The 6,152-nt window shown below is 39.4% G+C and overlaps 1 non-coding gene across 1 annotated transcript; it reads left to right on the forward strand.

Moving 5' to 3' along the window:
• The first annotated feature begins 3,743 nt into the window (after positions 1–3,743).
• Positions 3,744–3,850, forward strand: LOC120578775 (small nucleolar RNA R71). Its single transcript, XR_005644586.1, has one exon. It is a non-coding gene; the product is annotated as a small nucleolar RNA R71 (small nucleolar RNA).
• Positions 3,851–6,152: the final 2,302 nt, after the last annotated feature.

Consider the following 6,152-nt stretch of genomic DNA (forward strand, 5'->3'; position numbering starts at 1 on the left):
TCATTTCAATGTACACTAATCACAACTTCAAGTATTCCTTGTGAACTTATTCAACCCACCAACAAATCTTAAGTGAGTGTGTGTGTGTAGTCCAACCCTTTTCTTGCTCCTGTATAAGATAGATATTATGAGGAATAGGTTCTAACCTTAACACTAAAGTGACCGAGAAAAATCCTTTCTTCATTTCATATAAGAGAGATGGGAGAGTTTAGATAGATTTGATAAATTATACACTTGGAGGCTTGTAGATGCCTAGGGGCTATCATTTCACATTGGAAGTCCGTGAGGGGGTATCCTTTCCTCCAAGTTTCTATGATCACCCTAAGTAGTACTACAACTTATTCATATTCACTTAGGAAGTTCCTCTTTTTAGAGGGTATAATTTAAGCACAATTTGTTTGAGAAGTCATCACCACATTTAGGAAGTCAGAGAGAGGGTATCCTTTCCTCCACGTGCTGGTGATATTCTTCTGCCCCATTTTGGTTTACACATTACAGCACATTAGAATTATTCCCACACAAACTTATACTACTTTTACTCTGAAGATTTTTAAGGGTCCAGGTTACCATTAAAGTTAGAACGTGTTCCTTAAAATACCTATTCATACACTTACTCAAGGATTGCAACTAGGTGCTTTTCTCATTGGAGAATTTTCACAATAAAACTTGTTGTGGGTATAGCAAGGACACTTACAACACAAGAAATCACTTTCATGTACAAGAAACGACCATTGAAGAGACAACAAAAAATTTATGTCATATTAAAACAATAAAAACAAGCTGCTTATTCATGCCTTTTACAATAAAACAAAACAAAAGAATAAAGTTTAAGGGAGTTTGGAAACACTACGACTAAAGACACTTTATTAGGCTCCCCCCACACTTAGGAGAAGCATTGTACTCAATGATTTAAGATAGAAAAATAAAAGCGAAGGAGAGGAAGAAAAAGAAGAAGAAGAAGAAGAAGAAGAAGGAGGAGGAGAAAGAAGGGAAGAGAGGAAGAGGAAAGCTCACATTTTTATCATTGAGGTCCATAGGGAGGACCTTGGAGGTGAAAGTGGTGCATCATGTTCCGAAGCATTTGGTTATTTTCTTCGGATATGCGGTTACCCCGTTGGACATCATTCCTTAGTCCCATTAATTCAACACCTTGCCTTTGTTGCTCGGTGCTTATCCTCTCGACCTCGGTATGCATCCATGCCCATCTTGCATTTTCATTTGTTTCACCTTCAGCATGGTTATGGTGCTCCTCATCATGGTGCAATTGTGCACCTTCCTCTTCTTGGTGCAAGTGTGCACCTTCCACGTCTTCATTGTCTTGTTCTATATGCACCTATCTCTTTGCTTGTTGTCCCTGAAGGTGATGCCATGATTCTTGGCTTGTGTTTTCTTCTTTGGGGGGGGGGGGGGGCCCTGATGAGCTTGCAACTTCTTTTCCACTTCTCTTTGAAGCCATTGCCTTGACCTTGCTTTTGATTTGGTGTGGTGGCGGTGATGGTTTGAGTGAGTTTTAGGGGTTGGGTTATGGGGGTTGGTGAAGAATTTCTGGTTTTTGGGTTAGGTTAATGAGGGTTACGAATTTGGGTGATGTTGGTTTGGATGGGTGAAAGTTGTTTCTAAATGGGGGTTTATGAGTGGAATGGTGTTTGTGGTTGATTGGGTGAAGAAATTTTGTAAATCGGTGAGGTTTTTGGGGTAGAAATGGAGGTTTAAGGTTTTGTGGTTATGGAGGTTTTAGAGAGAAGTTTGAAAGTGGAGAGATATTTTGTGGTTGAGAGTGAAGGAAGAAGAAGGCCAAAAGATGTGTATATGCAAACCTGATGGTCGGGCACGACTGTGCCAACCTTAGCACGGGCCGTGCCAACTTCCTGGAATGTGGGGGGGTTTGGCTTTGGCAAGATCTGGCACGGCCGTGCCAGTGTGAGCACGGGCCGTGCCAAGGTGCTGGATAGATTGGCTTCAAAATTTTCCTTTTTCTTGAATCATACTCGGAAAATTACCTACAAAATAATTAAAAAGAAAACAGCAAAACAAAACAAAAGCAGTTAAATGCGGGGGTTGCCTCCCACGAAGCGCTTCTTTATAGTCATTAGCTTGACGTTAAAGAAAGTGTCCATTAGAAAGGGTCAAAGATATTGTATTGTGTAGATGACGCTAAAAAGCGTTCTTTCACATCATGTTCTTTGACCATATTGCAATAATAAAGGGTGGGACCTTCCTTAACATTTTCGAACTCAAATCCTACCATGTCATCACTCACTTGAAAAACTATCCTACCACTCTTAACATCAACTATAGCACCCGCAGTGGCGAGGAAGGGTCTTCCTAGAATCATAGGGCAATCTTGGTCTTCCTCGATGTCAACAACCACAAAGTCAGTTGGGATGTATATCCCTTCTATCTTAACGGGGATGTCTTCAACATATCCAACTATGGGGATAACAGAACGATCGGCTAACTTTAATGTCATCTCGGTAGGTTTCAACTTTCCTATTCCCATCTTTTTAAAGAGGGATAGAGGCAACAAACTAACACTGGCTCCTAAGTCGCACAAGGCTTTGTCTACGGTTTCTTTCCCTATCACACAAGGGATGGCAAAACTACCTGGATCTCTAAGCTTTTGGGGTTGCTTCTTGATGATTGCACTACTTTCCCTAGTTAAAGCTATTGTCTCTTTGTGATCTATAGCCTTTTTCTTTGAAAAGATTTCTTTTATGAACTTGGCAGACAGAGGCATTCGAGACAAAGCCTCCGCAAGGGGAATCTTAATGCATATTTTCTTAAGTATGTTGACGAACTTATCGAATTGAGCCTCCAAATTAAGCTTAGTAAGCCTTGATGGGTTAAGGGCTTTGTTCTTATCAAGTGGTTTCTCACTTTCTATCACACCTTTCTCACCAAAAAGCCTAACACTCTCTCCCTTAATTCTTTTGGCTTTAGCAATTGTCTCTTCCAGCTTACTACCCCCACAAGAAATGGCATTGACATGAGCTTTGGGGTTTGTTTCGGGTTGACCGGGAAATACTCCCGATGTTTGGGAAGAGGTGGCTACTTGTTGGGCCACTTGGGAGATTTGGGTCTCAAGCATTTTAGTGTGTGTGGCGATAGACTCAACCTTGGTAGTGAGTTTGGAGAGAGAGTCGTTCAGAAATCCCGTTTGGTTTTTCAGTTCTTGAAGTTGTTTATTTTGATTCATCATGCAATTTTCCAACAGAATTTCCAAACTAGACTTCTGAGCCACCCTCTGGTTGTTTGTATAGCCAGGTGGTGCTACTTGCCCATAGGAACCTTGAGGGTTTTTATAAAAGTTTTGATTTGACCTCGTTCCTTGGTTGTATTGAGCATAGTTTGATTGCTCAATACTGTTAGTAGCACTGCCTAACTGACAATCAACACCAATATGACCAAATATACCACAGATTTCACAAGGAGGAGATGTAGGAGAAGGTGTGACAACATTAACATTAATTTTTTCAAATTTTTGAGTTAATGCATAGACCTTAGCAGCAAGGTGATCATAATCAGAGACCTCGTATATACCTGCCTCCTTTTTGGAGGGTGTAGAGGCGGTGATGGCTCTTTCGTTGGTCCATTGGTAGTGATTCTGAGCCATGTCTTCAATCAATGAGTAGGCCTCCGTATAATTCTTGTTCATTTGTGCTCCACCTGCAGCTGCATCAACAGACATCTTAGTGGTATATGTTAGGCCATTATAAAAAGTGTGGACTATGAGCCACTTTTCCAAACCATGGTGGGGACAAAGTCTAAGCATTTCCTTGAAACGCTCCCACGCATCATAGAGAGACTCCCCATCTTTTTGGTTGAACCGCGTGATTTGGTCTCTTAGTTTGGCGGTTTTAGAAGGGGGAAAGAATCGGGCAAGGAATGATCGCCTCATTTGATCCCATGAAGTGATGGAACCGACTTCTAGGGAATGGAACCAAGCGCTAGCTCTATCCCTTAAGGAAAAGGGAAAGAGATGAAGTCTTACGGCTTTTTGGTTCTCTTTTATAGTGCCACCGAGTCTAAGGAAGGAAGAAATATGGAGATTTGGATCCTCAGTGGGTGATCCAGAAAATTGATTTTGCTGCACCAAATTGAGTAGTGCAGGCTTGATCTCGAAGTTGTTACCCTCAACCGTTGGGTACACGATAATAGCTTGTGGCTCTTTCGTTAAAGGAGTAGCATACTCTTTGAGAGTGCGTTCAGCCATAACAGTATTATTTTGTGCCTCTCTCTTTTTCTTATGCAAATATCTTTCGATCTCAGGAATAAATTCTCCGAGACTTTTACTTCTTCGCATAAGAAATCGAGAACCGAAGAAGTCAGTGGTAATACAAAGAAAGAAAGAAGTAGAAAAAAAGAGGGAGAAGATGGAGTTCTAATCACAAAGAAAGAGTTAATCAAATTAGTTTACTCCCCGGCAGCGGTGCCAAAAACTTGATGAGATAAAACCGCAAGTGCACGGTCTTACCGAAGTAGTATGAAAAGAGTATCGTTCCGACAGGGAGTAGTTTAATTCAATTAACCTTTGGAAATGATTAGAGAAGAAAAGAATTGCAAGTTGGGGTTTTCAAGCGTTTGAAAGATAATAATAAAAGGAGCCTTGGGATCGTTGGTTTCATCTAAATAACAAGTCCTTCACAAACCAAACTAAAAGCTTATAATGTTATGTTAGACCTAATTTCTCAAGACAGTTTCTCTTATGTTCCTCTAGCAACCAAGCCTATTTCGCTGACTTGATTACTATTAGATTTTGGTTCCTCTAACAACCAAGCCTATTTCGCTGACTTGATTATTATTAGTTCCCTTGAAGATCGAAACTATATGTCTCAAAGATTGCAAAGACTATTTCGCTGCCTTTGCAATCCTTGTCTAAATTCACTTGTTCGAATATCAAAGCTCCACTTTCGTTTTATGAATTGATATTTGGAATAATGGATAAACAATTATCAAACCCTCCACTTTTGTTTCCACAGTTTGATAATGGTTGATCCATGTTAAAGCGGTGAATTTAGATAAGAAATTAGGGTTACATAAGATTAAGGCTTAGAGCTTGCCTTGATTAGGATTATGTCATTTAGACTTATCCAACAATCCCAAGACAAGGATAAGTCTACTCACACATGTTCATCGTAGACATGGGGGAGAAGAGAGAAAGCATAAAGGTAAATGACAAGAAAATAAAGGAAAAGAAAAGAACTTTAATTAGAAAAGCAATTGTCACTTATTGAATTCCAAGTAAAGATGAATATTTGTGATGGATGGCTACTCTATTTATAGCATACATTTGACTTAAAATCTAAGCAATTACATTCGGGCTAAAAATAGAGTAGCTTAAAATCTAAGCAAAAGCAGCAAAAGACACTCTGGAGGGTGGCACGGCCGTGCCAATGCTAGCACGGGCCGTGCGAAGCTTCTGACTTTGGGGAGACATATTTTTGTCTCTCAATCTTCATATTTTCGCATTCAATCAGCTCCAAGTCCCTTTCTTTTGCTCCACGACTCAATCCATCCAATATTCATTCCTGAAATAAAATAAAATGCAATTTGTAGTAAACTATTCTAAAAAGGAAATAATACTAATATAAAATAAAATAAAATCTAATTAAAACTAAACTAAAAAGCATATAAAAATAAGCAATAAATGACTCATCACAGGCCATGGGAAATGCTTCGTCCCAAGGATTCTTGAATCTTGGCATGGGTCGTAGGACGACATACGATATGCCAACTACCCTGATGCAAGGCCTTTAGATGAACCTGTCTGTATCCTCTAAAAGTATGAACGTACAAATGCATGATTAGAATTATAAGTTTGGTCATGAATATTGGTCATTTTGGTCATTTTGTGTGAACGGGTAAATTATAAGTTTTGGTTAGAATTATTTTAGTGGTTAGTGAAAACTGTTATTTTACTAAGTTACTAGAGTAGTGATTAGTAGTTTACCGTTTAGTAATCGTTGGTGATATTTTGCCGAGAAATACTAAAATCCCCAAGTTCACTAAATTCGCTATGGAAACTAATGAATCAACACTCGAACACATCGCTCGATAACTTATGGAGGCCGGGGATATGGCAAACAATGAGAATTTGAAAATGAAATATTTTCCAAGTTCTCTGCAAAAAATGCTTTTACTTGGTTTACAAC

Source organism: Medicago truncatula, chromosome 2, assembly GCF_003473485.1.
Source record: "Medicago truncatula cultivar Jemalong A17 chromosome 2, MtrunA17r5.0-ANR, whole genome shotgun sequence".
Lineage (NCBI taxonomy): Eukaryota > Viridiplantae > Streptophyta > Magnoliopsida > Fabales > Fabaceae > Medicago > Medicago truncatula.